This window comes from Hevea brasiliensis, chromosome 14 (genome assembly GCF_030052815.1).
Source record: "Hevea brasiliensis isolate MT/VB/25A 57/8 chromosome 14, ASM3005281v1, whole genome shotgun sequence".
NCBI classification, from domain to species: domain Eukaryota; kingdom Viridiplantae; phylum Streptophyta; class Magnoliopsida; order Malpighiales; family Euphorbiaceae; genus Hevea; species Hevea brasiliensis.
The window spans coordinates 22,520,875-22,541,088 of NC_079506.1; the positions used below are offsets into that span (position 1 = coordinate 22,520,875).

Sequence of the window (20,214 nt, forward strand, 5' to 3'; positions counted from 1 at the left end):
AAGAAAACTTGTAATTCCTTTCACTGAAGTTGGTGGAGGCATCTTCTCAATCATTTCTACTTTGGCTTTGTCCACTTCAATTCCTCTATGTGATATCAAATGTCCAAGAACAATGCCTTCTTACACCATCAAATGACATTTCTCTCAATTTAGTACTAAATCTGTTTCTTCACATCTTTTAAGCACTTTAGAGAGGTTAGATAGACAATTGTCAAAAGAAAAATCATATACAAAAAAATCATCCATGAAAACTTCCATAATCATATACCACTGAAAAGTAGCTGGTGCATTACATAAGCCAAAAGGCATTCTTCTATATGCAAATGTGCCATATGGACATGTGAATGTGGTTTTCTCTTGATCACTAGGATGTATTAGGATTTGGAAAAAACCAGAATACCCATCCAAATAACAAAAATATGAATGTTTTGCTAACCTCTCTAACATTTGATCAATAAAAGGTAAGGGAAAATGGTCTTTCCGAGTGGCACTATTAAGCTTCCTGTAATCTATACACATCCTCCACCATGTGACAATTCTAGTAGGTATTAGCTCATTATTTTCATTTTTCACAATGGTCACACCTCCTTTCTTGGGAACTACACGAACTGGGCTAACCTAACTATTATCAGAAATAAGATAAATGATCCCAGCATCAAGCAGTTTCAAGACTTCTTTCTTCACCACCTCTTTCATATTAGGATTTAACCTTCTTTGATGTTTTATGGTGGCTTTAAAATTATCTTCTAAAAGCATCCTATGCTTGCACAAGGTAGGGCTTATACCCTTGATATCATCAATGGTGTAATCAATGACTTTCCTATGTACTCTTAACTCTCTCAGCAGTTTTTCAACTTATACATCACTCAAACTTGCACTAATAATGACAGGATAAGTTGAATTAGGTCCAAGAAAAGCATACCTTAATGTAGATGGAAGTGGTTTGAGGTCTACCTGTGGTGCTTCTTTCTCATCTAGCAAAGGTGGTTGTGCAACTTCATGTTTCAACTCTTTAACTTGCAAAACTTGATCTCCTATAACTTCTTGAGTAGCTTCCAAAATTTGAGCAAAAGCTGCAACTTCCGGATTTTCATCTTTTATTGTTCTACTATGTACTAAACAATTCTCCAAAGGGTCCTCAGGATATCTTTTCCTAAATTCTGCTTCCATGATCTCATTAATAATATCCACCCTTAAACAAAGATCAACTCCATGATGTTTCTTCAAAGTCTGATTTAAATTAAATTCTACCTCATCTTCTCTAACTTTTAATGTCAGTCTACCATTCTTCACATCAATTATAGCTCTGGCTGTGGCTAAAAATGGCCTTCCTAAAATGATAGGTATATGATTATCTTCTTCCATTTCAAGAACCACAAAATCCACAGGAATGAAAAATTTTCCAACTTTTAAGGGCACATTCTCCAAATTTCCTGCTGGATATTTGATAGATCTATAAGCTAGTTACAAAGAAATGGTGGTGGGCTTCAAATCTCCTACCTTCAACTTTTCACAAATGAAGAGTGGCATCAAACTTACACTAGCTCCAAGATCACACAATGCTTTGTCAATGCTAGTGTCCCCAATGTGACAAGGAATAGAGAAACTTCCTGTATCCTTCAATTTTGATTGGAGCTTATTCTATAAGAGAGCACTACACTCCTCTGTTAATGCCACAGTTTCATAATCTTCTAATTTCCTCTTGTTTGATAAAATTTCTTTCAGAAATTTAGCATATGAGGGCATTTGAGAAATTGCATCTGTAAATGGGATATTAATATATAATTTCTTTAAAACTTTCAAAAATTTCTCAAACTGCTTATCTAGCTTTGCTTTCTGAAACTTCTGAGGATATGGCAATGGTGGCTTAAATGGTGGTGGAGGCACATAGTTTTCTTCTTCTTCTTTTTTCAACTTCCTCATTTTTGTTTGCTTCCTCATTAACTTCATCATGATTTGAAGTAGATTCATTCTTGTCTTCATCTTCTTTCTTCTTTTCCTTTTCTACCTCATCTTTTTTTTCATCTCCCACAATTTTCCCACTCCTTAGGATCACTGCCTTGCAATGTTCTCTAGGATTCTCTGGTTGACTTGAAAGTTTTCTTTGTGCTTTGCTAGAAGAGCTTGCTTGTTGAGCTATTTGGTTTTCCAACATCCTGTTATGAGTGGCAAGCTAATTTATCCTTGAAGTTAATTGTTGAATCACCTCTCCTTGTTTTTGTTAGGCAGTTAAGAAATTCTCCATCATAGACTTCAAAATTGAATCTTAGTCTGAAGACTGAAGTGGTGGTTGTGGAACAGGTGCATTTTGATTCCTTTGTGGTAAAAATCCAAGTGGTACTCTGTTTGCTGAAAATTCTACTGTTGTTGCTGAAAATTAGGAGGTTGTTAATAATTCTACTGGTACTGTCCCTGTCGACCTTCCTAAGAAAATTTAGGGTGATTCCTCCATGCTGGATTATATATAGCAGAAAAAGGATTACCAACTGGCTTCTGATTGTAATTCCCAACAAAATCAACTTGCTCATTTCTAAATTCTTGCCCATAAGAAGGAAAATCATTGATACAATGCATATTTTCTGCACCAACATCTTCTGTATGACTAGATCCTCCAATTGAAGAATCAACCTTCATGCTTAACTTATCCTTTTTTCTCATTAAAGCATCAAATTTGGCATTGAACATACTCATGGCATCTAACTCATACACACCAGCTGATGGCTTCTTCATTTCAGTTCTTTCACAGCTCCATTGATAATTATTATAAGCAATTTTATCCAATGCTGAATAAGCTTCATCTTCTGACTTCTCCATAAGATCACCTCCTGAAGATGTATCAATTATACTTCTAATTGCTGGAGAAACACCATTGTAGAAATGTTGAACTAGCATCCATTTAAGGATTCCATGATGTGGACATCTCCTTTGAAGATTCTTATATCTCTTCCAAGCTTCATAAAGACTCTCATCATCCCTTGGTCTGAAAAAAGTTAATTCATTTCTCAATTTTACAGTTTTGCTAGGAGGAAAGTATTGAGCCAAGAAAGCTTGTGACAACTCATCCCAAGTAGTTATTGAACTCAGAGGTAATGAATGCAACCACTCCTTAGCACGATCCTTCAAAAAAAAGGAAATAATCTCTACCAGATGGCATCATCTGACACTCCATTTATCTTCAGCATGTCACTAATCTCAAGAAAATGTGCAAGGTGCACATGTGGACTCTCAGTAGGACCTCCCCCAAACTGTGATTGTTGAACCATTTGACAAAGTGAGGGCTTCAACTCAAAGTTATTAGCTTCCACTCTAGGACTTGTAATACTTGGTCTAAAATCTTCAAAACTAGGGAAAACATGATCCTTAATTGATCTGTTGTTGTTGTTTGCCATAACTTCTATCACTTATTGTTCTTGATGTTGCTCTTGCTGTCTTTGAATTCTGAGTTCAGCTTTTTTTCTTTTAGACTCTGCTCTCAAAGCTTTAGCTATCTTTTCAATCTCAAGATCAAAAATTAAATCAATCTCTACACTTTTTGTTCATCTCATATAAAAGATATGTACTTGAAAAACCAAAACAAGAAAATCTCAAAGGAAAATAAGAAAGAAAAGAAATTAAAATAAAAAATAAAATGCCCAAATTAACCAAACAATCAATCGTTTAATTATCAAACAAAAACAAATCTCCAGCAACGGTGCCAAAAACTTGATTGCGTATTCCGCAAGTATACGGGTCATTCAAGTAGTAAAGAAAAGATATCATCCCACAGAGATTTGTTGTTTGAGTACCAAACTATAAAAGCCACAATTATTTGGGCTATCAATAATGTGTTCCAAAGGTAAAGTAAAAGATGCAGCAAAATAAATTGAGAAAGTAAGGAAATTATAATGAATTAAGCAATTAAAATTCTAAGCACTATACTAATTTACTAAAATTTCAGCAAGTGACAAAAGATTTAATTAATTAATGGTAAAAATTAATTCCAAAGTTGAAGTTCATGAAGTAAATTTCATTGAGATTTGGATGGGTAAAATTAAGATTAAGGAAAATACAAGTTTGAAAGAAGTTGATTCTGATTTCCTTTAATTTCTCTTTCAAGCAAACTAAAGTCTGTTTTAAAGGAAACTAAATCCCATTCTCATGTGATGTTTAACTACACAAAACCATTTAAGTACTTTAATCAACTTGAAATTCCTCTTAACCTACTGGTTTATTTCTAACATTAGATGATTAAGTTTATTATCTTGATTATCTATCATAGATTTTCACATCTTGGTCCTTCAATCTAAGATTAAGAACAAAACTCAAGGGGTATCAATAATGGGTATGTAAATAAGCACACAAGATAAGAATTAAAACTTATATATATATATATTAAAATCTGGCTAAAACCGATCTAAATCCACAAATAAAACTTAAATTATTACATCCAAATCAAAAAAAAAAAAAAAATAAAATATATATATATATATATATATATTCAATTTTAATTAAAACATGCATGATTAAATTTATATTTATATTTTTGAAATTTGTTATTATATTTTTTATTATATTACATTTAAATATATAATTAGGTTAATATTACATGTTAATAATGACATATAATTTTTATAAAAATATGATCGAATATTAAAAATAAATTTTAAATTAATAAATATAATTAAGTAATTAATTAATTAAAATGATATTAAAATTAAAATTTTAATTTAAATAATTAAATATAATATTTATAATATTATACAATATATAAAAAAATAGAAAACTATATAAAAGATTAAAACATGAATTATATAACGAATATAATAATATGTAAAAAAAAAATTAGTTGATTATAAAGTTCAAAGGAAGCCCACGTGGAGAGATGATTATTTGGCCAAGCTGTTTTCTTTACCCTTACGAAACCACTTATATATATATATATATATATATATATATATCACCTCAAGATTCCTATTTCCACTCCAATGTGGTTTTGTATGGACTTAAACAAGCCCCCAGAGTATAGTTGGCAAAATTCAGCTCTACAATTAATAAATTGGGTTTCTCTTCTAGCTCTTTTGATAGTGCTCTTTTTATTTACAAGATTCATAAGGGATATACACTTTTATTGTTATATGTGAATGATATGATTATCACAGGTGATGATTTGCAGGGTATTAAAGAGGTGAAGAATTTTCTTTGTACTTAATTTGAAATGAAAGACCTTAGTCGTTTGAGTTATTTTCTTGGGTTAGAAGTCTCTTTTGACAGCACAGGCTACTATTTGTCTCAGGCCAAATATGCCGCTGATCTTCTTTGTCGAGCAGGTTTGATAGATAATAAAACTGTTAATACTCCTTTTGAGACAAATGTGAAACTTTCTCCTACGGATGGAACAATTTTGGAGGATCCAACACTGCAGTTGTTTGGGAGTTTTATTTATCTCACCGCCACTCAACCGGACATAGCATATGCAGTTCATTTTATTAGCCAATTCATGGTTGCTCCTCGCACTTCTCACTTTAGTGCTATTCTTCGTATCCTTCGATACATCAAAGGTACATTGTTCCATGGTCTTCATTTTTCTACTCAATCATCACTTGAACTAAAAGCATATTCTGATGCTGATTGGGCTGGAGATCCTACCGATAGAAGATCTACAACTGGCTTTTGTTTCTTTCTAGGAGATTCTCTTATATCTTGGAGTAGTAAGAAGCAAACAGTAGTTTCTTGATCTAGTACGGAAGCAGAGTACAGGGCACTAGCTGACACTACTTCTAAACTTCTCTAGTTAAGATGGTTATTACAGGATATGGGTGTCTTTCAATCTAATGTTGCAACAAACATCTATTGTGACAATCATAGTGCCATCCAAATTACCCACAATGATGCTTTTCATGAACGAACTAAACACATTGAGATTGATTGCCATTTTGTTCGTCATCACCTTATGAGTGGCAAGCATTGTCTCATTTCAATTCCTTCTGCTGATCAGACGGCAAATATCTTCTCCAAAGCTCATCCACTTAAGCGATTTCACAAGTTATCTTGCAAACTCAAGTTAGCAAATACTTTGCCTACTTGAGTTTGAGGGGGAATGTTAGAATACAATTGTCTTATTTGTGTTAAACTGTCATTGACCCAATATTCTATCATTAACCCAATATTACGGACCTTGATTTAGGCTTTAATCTAAGCTATATTTTTGTTATCAGCCTTCTTTCTTTTCTTAGCTCAATTATACTTGTATATATAGGACCTTGTAAATCTTGTAATACACAGATTCAGAAATACAAAAATTCTTTCTTTTATCATCTTCCATGGAGATTTTGGCTTGCGGGGAATGTTTGAAAATCTTTTATTTTTTGTTTTTAGAAGTTAGAAAATCTTTGGCAGGTCAGGAAATGGTTAAGAAATGGAACCTATGGGGAAGAAGGGAAGGCAAGCAGAAGGGTCCTGAATTGGGAGCAGATGGGCATCACCTTTCCAAAATATACATCACTAACATGCCTATGCATGAAGCTTCTACGAAATTAGCCAGAAAGTTATCAAATTCCTTGCCTAAGTTCTGTGCATCCAACAGCTTTCTTAAATAAGCATGGAAGAGCTTTCACAATAATTGCTTGTGGATCTTTTATCTTCTTTTTATGAAATTGTCAATGATTTTTTTTTTTATATTTAAATATTTAAATTTTTAAATTAATATTTTTTTTTATAATTTCATATGAATTTTTAAATTACTGTAAATCCTTATATTTATTAAAATTAACTAATCAATTTTTATCTTTTTAAAACTCATTCACAACCTCCCTTTATTTTATAAAATCAAACTCTTTTGCCCTTTTATTAAATTTCCATAAAAGATAATTTAAATCAACTTGTTTTAAACTTTAACAAAGGGATTAAATAGTATACATTGTTAAAATTATAAAGATTAAACAATAAGAATAATTAAAATTGCAGGAATAAAAAATATAAATATTTAAAGCTAAAACAAGTTAATTAATGTTTTTTTTTTTACATAAAGATTAAAGAATTTAATTTTATAAAATATAAAAATATTTTAAATAAAATTTTAAAAATAATTAGGACTAAATAATTAATTTTGATAAATTATAAACACCTTTATCCATTTTAAAATTTTAAGTTTTTGATTGAATGAAGCATCTCATACAATGAATGAATGACATTGGCTACCAAGCACTCCATCAGTCGTCACTAACAAAATCCGTAATCAGGCTTCACCAATGTCTTCTGGAGACCTGGACTGGAAAGTTCAATATTGATGACTGCATGACATTCACGAACAAAATCATTGCCTTCCCAAAACTCCAACCTCCAAAATTTATTATTATTATTATATATATATCCACCAAAAAACTAATGATCACTACATCCACCAACGTACAAGGCTCATCAGTGCCTCTCTCTAAGAGGCTATAACCCCACATAAATATTCTAAGGATCATATAAAAAACATTAGTTATTTTAATAATTATTAATTATTTTTATTTATTAATAATTAAATATTAATTATTTATATAATAATTTAAAAATATTTATATAATGAGATCGCTAGAAGTGTTTTTTCAATTGGATTTGAATAGTCTTATATTCATATATTTATATCTTTTTTTTTTCTTATTCTCAAGTCATCTTTCATATATTAATGTTTAGTTTTCTTAAAAATACACCCTTTCACATCAATTTGATACATTAAAGATAAATAATTTTGAAGCACTATTTAGCAAAGTTAATAGGAAGTGAGAGAGCTCATTTTTATCTATTAGGGTAACTCTATTAGTTATATCAATTTCAGTTTTTATGATTTTGAATAAAATTTACATTTAATATTTATTTCATATAATAATTAGAGTCGATTTTCAATTTTTAGGCTTTGAATATCCTTGACAATGCAGTGTTTGGTAAACAAAATTTTAAGATTAACATTTCAAAAGGTTAAAAATAAAATTCTATTTCTGAAAAGCAAATATCCAGCTATTAGTTTTTGTCATTTAGATGAGAGCTATTATAATTATGTCGTGTACCAATTATTATATTTACTATAATTATGATGAGAGTTATTAAAAAAATATAAATATATTCATTGCGTTATTGTTGACACCAAAGGTGATGGGAGCATAGCACATTGAAAAATAAAAATTTGAAGTATTAAAAAACATATTCTTTTATTAAAAATTTAATAAAAATATTTAAATTTTGTTTTTAAAAACGTGATATTTCAAATTTATAATTATATTTAAATATATTTTTATATTTAATTAATAATTTATCTAAAAGAATTCCAATAACAGAATATTCAATATATAAATCAATATTTAAAAAAACTAAATTTTACCATTTGTTTGGATTGAAAAAAATTCAGAGAAAAGAAAAAAAAAATAAATCAAAGAAATTTAATTTTGCTTGTTTGGACAATAAACAAAGAACTAAAAAAGAAAGGAAGAAATTTGATTTCTCAAATTCTTTTTTTTTTCTTTCTAAATATTTCACTTCAAATTAAAAAAAATGAAAATAATGATTAAAAATATTTGAATATCTTTAATCTACGGTTAGGCATAAAAAAATTGGCGTAAAATAGTTTTTTTTATTTTAATAATTTATTCAAAAAATAAATAAAAATATTGTGAATATATATATACACACAATCAATCGTTGCTATTTATATATATCAAAAACCAATTTTATGTTACAGTATTGTAAAATTTTCATTATGTGTTTTTTTTTCTTTTTATTTTAATTGGTTAAATTCTACCTGTTTCTACTTTTATATATATTTTTTCACTATTTAATTTTAAATTTTATTTTATTTTAATTATTTTTAACTTTTAAATGATTACATTTATTTTAATTATTATAAATTATTTCTAAAGAAAAATATACTAAATAACAATCATACTATAATTATAATATATATATGAATTGAAACGATTTTTTCTATCAAAACAATTACTTATAATTATCACTTTAACTTATTAATTCATAAAATCTTAAAATTATAATTTTTTAGACTAGACTATGTATGAATATATTTTACTTAAGTGAAAAATGAAAATAATTAAATAACTTTTTATAATAAATTATAAATAATAAGTTTATTTAATATATATATATATATATATATATATATATATATATATATTACTTATTAATAATATTGTAAAAATTTTATTAATAAAAAAATAATCAGCAGTTTCTCACGAATATTTATTGATTGTTGAATCTAATTAGGTTAACTTTGGATCAAAATAATACGAATTATAAAGTTGGTCCTTAATTTTATAAATTATTTTAAATAAATTACAATAAATTATGGACAACTTTAAATTAAATGAATTTAATTATATCTATAGTTGAATTAAAATTAATTCTAGTGAGTTATATAACATAACATGATCATGATAAATCAAATATTTAACTAATGAATAATATTGAATGAGAGAATAGTGAGAATTTTAAAATATTATTGAAAATTATAATAATTATCAAAAATTAAGACAATTAATAGGAGAATAATTCTTGTATTTTTAATTTAGAGTGATTTAAATTTGGGCATGTATATTTTCATATTTAGTCAACCAAAAATTTTTTAACAAAATTTTAAAAAGTTAATTATTTTATTGACCTAATTAAATAAAAATTTTAATAAGATCATATTATAATAATTTAAATTTTTTTTTATTAGCCTAACTAAATTAAAAAACTAATGGCGCATATCATTTTTAAAATTTTCTTTTAAGTAATAAAATAAATTAGAAAGGAATCAAATTGTGAATAAGGTACACAAGATAAGTCTAAATGTTGCATCCGTCGTTCACTTCATATCTAAATATTTTTGTTGGCCAATTAAATAAAAAATTTTAATGAGTTATTATTCTAATAATTTAAAAAAATTTTTATTGATCTAACTAAATTGAAAAACTAACAGCTCATATTTTTTAAATTTTCTTTTAAATAATAAAAAAGAAAATACAAAGAAGACACATGCGTCTAAATATTACATCCGTAATTGACTCCAAGGACTGAATGTTAGCCCATCACTAATTAATACCATATAAACAACAAAGGCTATGTGATGAGAATAAAACAATAAAAATATACTTTAATAACATTTTTTTTTTTCTAGTTACTTCTCCTCGTAAGTTAACCAAACAATGCAACGGAAATATTTTTTTTTTCAATTTCTATTGCACAATTAAGAAACTAAAATAATTTTTGAGGTGTATCGAAGATCTTAAAATATCTCTCAATTAGATCTCCTCTTTCACTCTCTGCAATTTCCTCACCATGAGTTCTACATCTATCTAATAACAATAAAGTCTCTCTTGTTTCTTGTCTGCTAAATGATGATAATTATTCAACCTAGCATAGAGTCATGACCAATGCCTTGTTTGGAAAAACCATGTTTGGTTTTATTGATGGCACACTCACTTGTTCACCCCAAAATATGCCGGATTCAACCGCATGGATCAAGAACAATTCTATAGTGATATCTTAGCTTTTTAATTCTTTACATCTCTCTTTACATGATAACGTGCCTTATTTTGACACAGCAAGAGAATTATGGTTGCATTTGGAAGAACATCTTTCTCAAGGAAAATGATGGTCCCTATTACATTATAAAGACCATGAGAGATTATGAATACGGTTAATTTTACTCTTGAGAGTGGTTTAAGATATGAGAGCAAATGAATTCAATTATAAAATTATATCAAATACAAATTATATAAAATTTAATTAAATTTTATATTTTAAGTTGTGTTATATCAAATGATTCTATTTTAAGTTCAATTTTATTTTCTTTATTCAAAGGAGGCTTTCTACTTGCAATCAATTTTGCAAGAGAAATTTGAACTTTACCATTACAGCATAGAGGCTCGATCGTTATGTGATTATATTTTGGGCCAAAATCAACTGCACATGGTTCAGCTGCAATCCACAGGGTATAAATGAAATGAAATCCTACTCATTTCAGAAATAAATCGTAAATATTTGTACATCGAGCAAGTAAAATAAATAAATAAGTAAAGAATTCCAATGTCCATGTAAGAGTAGGAAATCAGTTTCTTTCTAGGATCAGCATTCTTAAACTACTTATAAGTAGCCGCTCAATTTGCTGTCTTTTCAAAGCATTCAATGACTTTGATTTTAACTGGTTTCTTGCAATCATAGATGATGATAAAACACCATGGCAGAGGTAGGTCGAGGAAGAATTCTCTCAACACTACATTCTTTTCATCAAACACAACTAAGAAACCAAGGAGTCAATCAAGAAAATGTGCTTCAAAGAGGTATCCTCCCAGCTTGGATTTGGTTTCTTATGTTTAGAGAAATTAAGCCACATTGGCCTAAGGAAAGAGAGACTAAATTTGCTGAAAATTAAAACAAGGAATCCACTGCATCTGCAAACTTAGACAACGGAATTCCTGATCTAGATTCTCTAAATTTAGAATATAAAGGTATTTATGTGATTTACTTTCTGATATATCAGAATCAGATGATTAATTTGTTTCTATTCTTTGTATAAATACATAATTTATTTAATGAAAAAGATTTCCTTTAATAAATTAATTACTAGACCAATTGTAACTTGAAAAGCACTAGCCACCCATGAGACGACCAACGCACCAAGCATCATCACTACCACAAATGTTTCTGATCTTATATGCCTTATTATCCTCAAGACTAAAGAAGCAACTGCTGTAGAAGTAGTAGAAATTGAAGAGAAGTCTTTCTTTTATTGCCACTGCTGTAGAAGTAGTAGAAAGGTTTGTTTCCTAGTTTAGTAGTCTTGCAATGGCAAGTAAATGTAAAATGATAAATAAATAATTAAAAAGTAAAAAAAAAAAAAATATATATATATATATATATATATATATATATATATATATATATATATATATATATATATATATATCAAGGATTTCAATTCACGTAGAGTAGGAAATCAGTTTCCTTTTCAAATTAGGATTCTGAAATTACTTTTAAATAGCTGCTCAATCAGATGTATTTTCAAAACATTATTATTCATATCTAGAACTTTGATTTCAACCGATTTCTTGCAATATAAAATTGATGATGATAAAACACCGTGGTAGAGGAAGGCCGAGGAATAATTCTCCCAACATTAAACTCTTTTCACCAAACATGACCAAGAAGCCAAGGACTCAACCAAGAAAATTTGCTTCGAAGAGGTATCCTCCCAGCTTGGATTTGGTTTCTTATGTTAGTGAAATTAAGCCACATTGGCCTAAGAAACCAAGAACTCAGCCAAGAATTAAATGTGCTTCGAAGAGCTATCCTACCAGCTTGGATTTGGGTGCTTATGTTAGAGAAATTATGCCACAATGGCCCAAGAAAGGAGAGACTAAAATTGTTGAAGAAGGAAACAAGGAATCCACTGCATCTGCAAACTTAGACGATGGAATTCCTGATCTTGATTCTCTAATATTAGAATATAATGGTATTTTGTGGAATTTCTTTGCTGATTTACCAGAATCAGATGATTAATTTGTTTCTATTATTTTTATGTGATTTACTTTCAGATATATCAGAATCAAATGATTAATTTGTTTCTATTCGTTGTGTAAATACATAATTTATTTAATGAAAAAGATTTTCATCTTATAAATTATTTACTAGATCAATCGTAACTTGAAAAGCACAAGCCACCCATGAGACGACCAACGCACCAAGCATCATCACTACTAACAATGTTCCTGATCTTATATGCCTTATCATCCTCTAGACTAAAGAAGCAGCTACTGTAGAAGTAACAGAAATTAAAGAGAAGTCTTTTTTAATTGCCACTGCTGTAGAAATAGCGGAAAGGTTTGTTTCCTAGTTTAGTCATCTTCCAACGGCAAGTCAATGCAAAATAATAAATAAATAAATAAAAGGTAAAAAATAAAAATAAAAGTATCAAGGATTTCAATTTACAGTAGACTAGGAAATCAGTTTCCTTTCCGGATTAGGATTCTGAAATTACTTTTAAATAGATACTCAATCAGATGTATTTTCAAAACATTATTATTCACATCTATAACTTTGATTTCAACTGATTTCTTACAATATAAAATTGATGATGATAAAACACCGCGGTAGAGGAAGGCCGAGGAGGAAGAATTCTCCTAACAGTAAACCCTTTTCACCAAACATGACCAAGAAACCAAGGATTCAACCAAGAAAATTTGCTTCGAAGAGGTATCCTCCCAGCTTGGATTCGGTTTCTTATGTTAGTGAAATTAAGCCACATTGGCCTAAGAAACCAAGAACTCAGCCAAGAATTAAATGTGCTTCGAAGAGATATCCTACCAGCTTGGATTTGGGTGCTTATGTTAGAGAAATTATGCCACAATGGCCTAAGAAAGGAGAGACTAAAATCGTTGAAGAAGGAAACAAGGAATCCACTGCATCTGCAAACTTAGACGACGGAATTCCTGATCTTGATTCTCTAATATTAGAATATAATGGTATTTTGTGGAATTTCTTTGCTGATTTACCAGAATCAGATGATTAATTTGTTTCTCTTATTTGTATAAACACAGAATTTATTTAATGAAAAAGATTTTCCTTTAATAAATTAATAATTAGATCTGCAGTAAATTGAAAAATTATGGCCTTGCACGGAACTCTAATGTGTTGCACGAGTTTGCTTAGCTTGATTGATTTGCTTCTCATTGTTGATTTCATGCAACGTTGGAGCTAAGAAAGATTGCTTAAAACTCAAACAATGTTAATCTAAGGGATTGAATTACTGTTGTTATTATTGAGATTTTGGGATGGAATAGTTTACGTCCCACTGGGAGCGAATATATAGCTATGGAGTTTAAAATTGGTGTTGATGTTGTTTCTTGGAAACCAAACAAACCATTGATTAAAGCATGTGAAACATAATACAAAGATTTTATATTCAACCAGCTATATTAAATATTTATATGCTAAATATATATTTCATTAATTCAATTAATGATAAACGCTTAGTTTTATATAAAAAATTATTTTCAACTACTCTGATCTATTGAGAATGAGTTTAAATTTTGGTTGAGAGATGAGTTTCACATTCAAATTTAATATTTTAATTAGAATCACACAAAATATATATATATATATATATAATTAATTAGACAATTAATGAACATCTCTAAATATATAATATAATGTGATATATTTTTCATAAATTCCAATTAATTAAAATAAGAATATAAATTATGTAAATGCACCCAACGTTGACTCGTCACATGGAAGATGGTGGAAATTTGTATTAAATAAATTTATCAACATCAAGTCAATGTGCCCAATTGTCATTTTATACAATTTATATATTATATACTATTGCATATGTAATTGGACCTTTGATTAACCATTGAATAACACATAATAAGATTTTTTTAGTAGTAAATTGAGAGAGTAAATATTCGAATCTAAATTTATCAAGTGAGTTATATTTTTTCAATTACTGAATTAAATCAGGTTAAGTCATATGAGCTCGCAGAAAAAATTTAAATCAGGTTAAATTACTCATAATAGTGTTGCACTGTTGCTTTATACTAGGTCAAACATCATTGGCAATTTTTTCCATATATTACAAAACAGCATATTGTGCTTGTATAACTGGTTAATTAGTTGAAAATTTATCTACGTAAATGACTTGATTTGGAATTGATTGATCCAATGTAATTTGATTTGATATGCAATTTATTCAATTTCGTTCAAATAATTCTGTTTTCATCAAATATGTGAACATTGATCTTATCTAGCATAAACAAACCAAAATTGATCCTTCTTATACTTTATTAAATTGAAACAAACTATTTAATCTGGCATCTTGATTGTTAACATGAAGGAAGAACATTATGATGTGTGTACACATTAATTTGTTTGACATATACACAAAAGAAAAAAAAAATACATATGTACTATATTTCATTTATTTTATGTTTGAGTTTCACCATACATATAGTCAGGCTCAGGCTAAGCATGGTTGCCGTTTTGCTTTGAGGAGGCTTCCTTAGTGTTGATCTGAGTGTTGTGAGTTGTCTAACTGGCAAAAGATGGGCCTAGTGATGTTGGCGGCGCTGAGGAGAGCTGGCTTCATGGAATGCCGGGCCATGGTCTAAACCGATCCGATACCCGATATCCTAGGGTTTGTCTCTTAGGCTCTGGCTCTCTTGTTGGGTATTGGTTTTGACTCAAAACATGGTTTATGCTTGGGCCTTATGTGTAAAATTCTTAGTTAGAATGTGTTTAGAGTTTGGGTTTAAGCTTTTTTTTTTTTTAGCCTTAAAATTTTATGAGATCTTCTCTACGTAATGCCCTAGACCTTTTATTGCAATGAAATTTATCTTTTCATGAAAAAAATAATTACTAGATCAATCGTAACTTGAAAATACTTGAAAAATTAAAGGAGAATTGATTTTGATTTTTGTTTGAGTAGTGTATATAAAATTAGCTTGAATAAAATTTTAAGTTTTAATATTTTTACATAAAAATTTAAAATTAAAAAAAATCAAATTGAATTGATTGTGATCAAAATTTTACATAAAAATTTTGAATCTACTATATTCTCTCTCTTTTTTTTCTTCAGTATTAATATTTGTGATTAACTTACACATTGAATAGTTTTTTTGTTTTAGAATAATAATGTAATATTAATATAGGACAAAAGATAATATGCAACAAGAAAATATATGCTTTGCGTTAATTACATTTAACTTTTGTGTCAAGGAAAAATCTTGCTTTGATCTGATTTATCTTGGACTGAAAATACATTATGTATGATGCAATCTACATGTAATGTAACATCCCCCTCCTTACTAAAAATTTTTTGTTTCTTTACTTCTCAGGACCGTAGAGTCTAACCAATCGGAGCTCTAAATCATCCATTAAATAAAGGCTTAATAATCACCTTACATCATCTATAAAACTAGTCTGTTAGGAGGGTGAGTACAACTACTTATTGAACACATAAATAAATAATAAAATATAAATTGATAAATGAGAAACCAGTGATTTGAGGTTAGAAGGATTTTACTGTATAAAATTTAAAAGTTGAAGGGGGAGTTTTATGTTACATTTTAAAATTGAAGAACTACAATGTTACAATCATATAAGTTCAGAGACAGTTGTTAAAATTTATCTTAGAAGTTGAGCTGAAGATAAATTATCTATCATTAAGATGCTATCTATTTAGTACATATATCGAGTGTATTCGACTATTTATTCATGTGTAATTATAAATAAAATACCATTCTTTGTTGCCAATTGCATAATGAGAATATATATATATAACAAAATACCAGTATTATATATTTATCCACTCATAAATACCACTTTTTACTCATTTAAAACCATAAATAAAAGCTTATCCTAAAAAAACATAATAATGTAATGATCAAAATTAATCACAAGCTTCACTTTCCATAATAAATTTCTTATGAATTGAATTGAACTAATTGTCATAAAACTCAAATCCACAACTTAATAATTATGCCAAAATTTTCAAATTTCTAACTTATACCTCTATATAAATATTATTTCCAACACTTCATATCCAAATCTCAATTAAAATATTCTACATTATATCCATATCACAAAAATTCATTTCTCTCTCTCTATATATAAATATATATAGATGATGTCTGCTATAATTTCTAGACATAGGTTTTGAAAATTTACGAGTTCAATATTATTTTCTTTATTAAAGTAGGTTTTTCACTCGCAATCAATTTTACAAAAGAAATATTTTTTTTTTAAATCTGCAAAAAGAAAGTTAAATTTATCAATATTAAGTCAAGATGCCCAATTGTTGTTTTAATTAATTTATAATATTATTTGTAGTATATAATGTTGCAGGGCTCTAATATACGTATATTTTTACCAAATTATTACCCCTTAATATTTTAAAGATAACTAATATCCCCTAATATGGTAAGAAACTATATATCTTTCCATAATAATTATTCATTAAACATATTTAGGGACCATAATTTTTTTTTTTCGTGCTAAATATAGAAGACCATTAAAAATAAATATATCTAATTACAATAAAATAAATATTTTTAGGAACCATAAAATTTTTTTCGTCTAATTTTTTTTCCTTTCCTCACAATTTTAATAATCGATGGCTTATTCATTATTACCAAAAAAATAAAAAATTATTGATGGGTAACTTGATATGGCATGAATGACCATGGCTATCCCTCTTCATCATAATTTAAAATGTCAAAGAAAATTGGGGAAATTACCAAAGAAAATATCTACTTATAATTTTTTTTTAATTATATCTTGTATTAATTAAATTATTAATAAATCTTATGTTTTGTAATTTTTTCTAATTATACCCTATTGTCATTGGGCCCATTAATTATTTAACGGACTAGTCATATTAGATGCCACGTCACACTATGTCAGATGCTATGTCATGTTAATAGACTTGGTGGTAGTAAGATTAACAAAAAGTTGAAAAACATAGAGTTCAATTGGTATTTTAATTAGTATAGGGTATAATTAAAAAAAAATTGAAAGTACAAAGTTATTTTTGATAATTTCTTCTAAAAATATTAAATTTTAATTTTTTATGCTTCTCAGTTTTTACTTTATAAAAAATAAATCTCACTTATATAATATAAAATGTTTTTCATGATAAATCTCTTATATTGTGAGACATGTAATTTTATTTTATATTTATTAATATATTATTAATTGTTATAAATTTATAAGGTATAAGATTCTTTTGATAGAATAGAAAATTATTATTTTTTATTTTATTCTTAAGGGTAATTTAAAAATGACAGCAAATAAATTTTAATTATAAAATTATACCAAACATAAATCATATAGAATTTAATTGAATTCTATAATTTAGGTTGTGTTATATCAAATAGTAAAATTCATTGCACGTGATTTTATTTAGAATTTAATTAAATCCCAAAAAAATTATAAGTTTACTTTTATTATCTTTATTTGAAGGAGGTTTTCTACTCCAATCAATTTTGTAAAAGAAAGTTGAATTTTATCATTACAGCCTAAACGTGCCCAATTGTTATGTGATTGTATTTTTGGACCAAAATCAGGCCCACATGGGTCAACAACAATCCATAGAGTATAGATGAAAAAAAAAAATAACTCAATTAAGAAATAAATTGTAAATACTGACATTTCGGGTAAGTAAAACAAAAAATTGAGAATTCCAATGTCTACGTAGAGTAGGAAATCAGTTTCATTTTCGGATTATTACTTGTAAATAGCTACTCAATAATAATTTCAATTTCCATGTAGATTAGGAAATCAGTTTCCTTCTAGGATTAGGATTCTTAAACTGCTTATAATCTTAAACTACTTATAATCAACCGCGGCTGTATTTTCAAAGCATTCAATAACTTTGATTTTAACTGATTTCTTGCAATCATAGATGAAGATAAAACACCATGGTAGAGGTAGGCCGAGGAAGAATTCTCTTAATACTGCATTCTTTTCATCAAACACAACCAAGAAACCAAGGACTCAATCAAGAAAATGTGCTTCAAAGAGGTATCCTCCCAGCTTGGATTTGGTTTCTTATGCTAGAGAAATTAATCCACATTGGTCTAAGAAAGCACGGACTCAACCAAGAAAATGTGCTCCGAAGAGACATCCTCCCAACTTGGATTTGGGTGCTTATGTTAGAGAAATTAAGCCACATTGGCCTAAGGAAGGAGTGACTAGAATTGGTGAAAATCAAAACAAGGAATCCACTGCATCTGCAAACTTAGACAATGAAATTCCTGATCTAGATGTAAAAGAACTAAGAAATTTTGGAATAAGAATTCTGATGTTTATTGCCCCAGAAATCAAAGATATATATAAAAAATTACAGCTAACAAATAGGTTCCTAATCAAGCTAAATTACCAAAATTGTATCAGAATCATACAACAAAAGATAAGAACAGATATGCACACAAAAATTCCGAAACAAATGCCCTAAATAAATGCAAAATAAGTGGCAGCTAACAGCTGCCTTTCCAATACCCCCCCTCAAGTTTGAGCATAGAGATCTCGAATGCCCAACTTGCAAAGAATAAAGTCAAACTGATCCTTTCCCAATGCCTTTGTGAAGATATCCGCAGGTTGCATTGAACTACGTATATAATCTGTTCGAATGTTACCATTCAATATCTCATCATGGATAAAATGACAGTCCACTTCAATATGCATGGTACGTTCATGACAGACAGGATTAGCAGCTATATGCAGAGCTGCCTGACTATCATAATACAAATTTATAGGTTCAGTATGCGCTACACCAAGTGAATTCAATAATCCTTTCAACCATTTAAGTTCACAAGTTGTAGTACTCATAGACCGATATTCAGCTTCAGCGGATGAGCGAGACACTGTCTGTTGCTTTTTAGTCTTTCACGAGATAGGGGATTCACCCAAAAGAACAAAATAATCAGTCAAAGACCGTCTCGTCAAAGGACAGCTAGCTTAATCAGAATCACAGTAAGCAGACAATTTGAGATCACAATTGGCATGCAGTAGTATACCCTGACTTGGATTTCCTTTCAAATAATGCACAACTCTAACAGCTGCCTCCTAATGAGCTTTATTCGGTTGTTGCATGAATTGAGCAAGAATATGCACACAATAAGACAACTCGGGCCTAGTTATTGTTAGATAAATAAGCCGTCCCACCAGACGCCTATACTGAGTAGGGTCATCCACATCATCACTCTCGGTAAGGGCTAGCTTGTGATTTTGTTCAAGAGGAGTTTTAGCTGGCTTACAACCCAGTAATCCAACTTCTGAAATTACATCTAACGCATACTTACATTGACACAAGAAAATACCATTCGAGTTTCTGGCTACTTCAATCCTTAAGAAAAATTTCAATTTCCCCAAGTCTTTCATATGAAAGCAACGACTCAAATAGTTCTTGAATTTTTGTATAGTGGAAACATCATTGCTGGAGATAATAAGGTCATCCACATAAAGAAGCACATTCAATTGAACAGTCCCAGCTCGAAAAGTGAACAAAGAGTAATCTGAATATGATTGCTGAAATCCATAAGCTTTCAGAGCTGCAGCCAATTTCGTAAACCAACATCTAGGTGCTTGCGGCAAACCGTATAGAGATTTCCAGAGTTTGCAAACCTTCCCTGGTGATTGAGAAGCAAATCCAGGCGGCATCTTCATGTAAACCTCTTCCTCCAAATCACCGTGTAAGAAAGCATT

The 20,214-nt window shown here is 28.9% G+C and overlaps 1 non-coding gene and 1 pseudogene across 1 annotated transcript; both read left to right on the top strand.

The window, feature by feature from the left end:
- Positions 1-2,902: 2,902 nt before the first annotated feature.
- LOC131173492 (small nucleolar RNA R71) lies at positions 2,903-3,009 on the top strand. Its single transcript, XR_009143808.1, has one exon. It is a non-coding gene; the product is annotated as a small nucleolar RNA R71 (small nucleolar RNA).
- A 1,955-nt stretch (positions 3,010-4,964) lies between these two features.
- LOC110665226 (uncharacterized mitochondrial protein AtMg00810-like) lies at positions 4,965-6,064 on the top strand (annotated as a pseudogene).
- Positions 6,065-20,214: the final 14,150 nt, after the last annotated feature.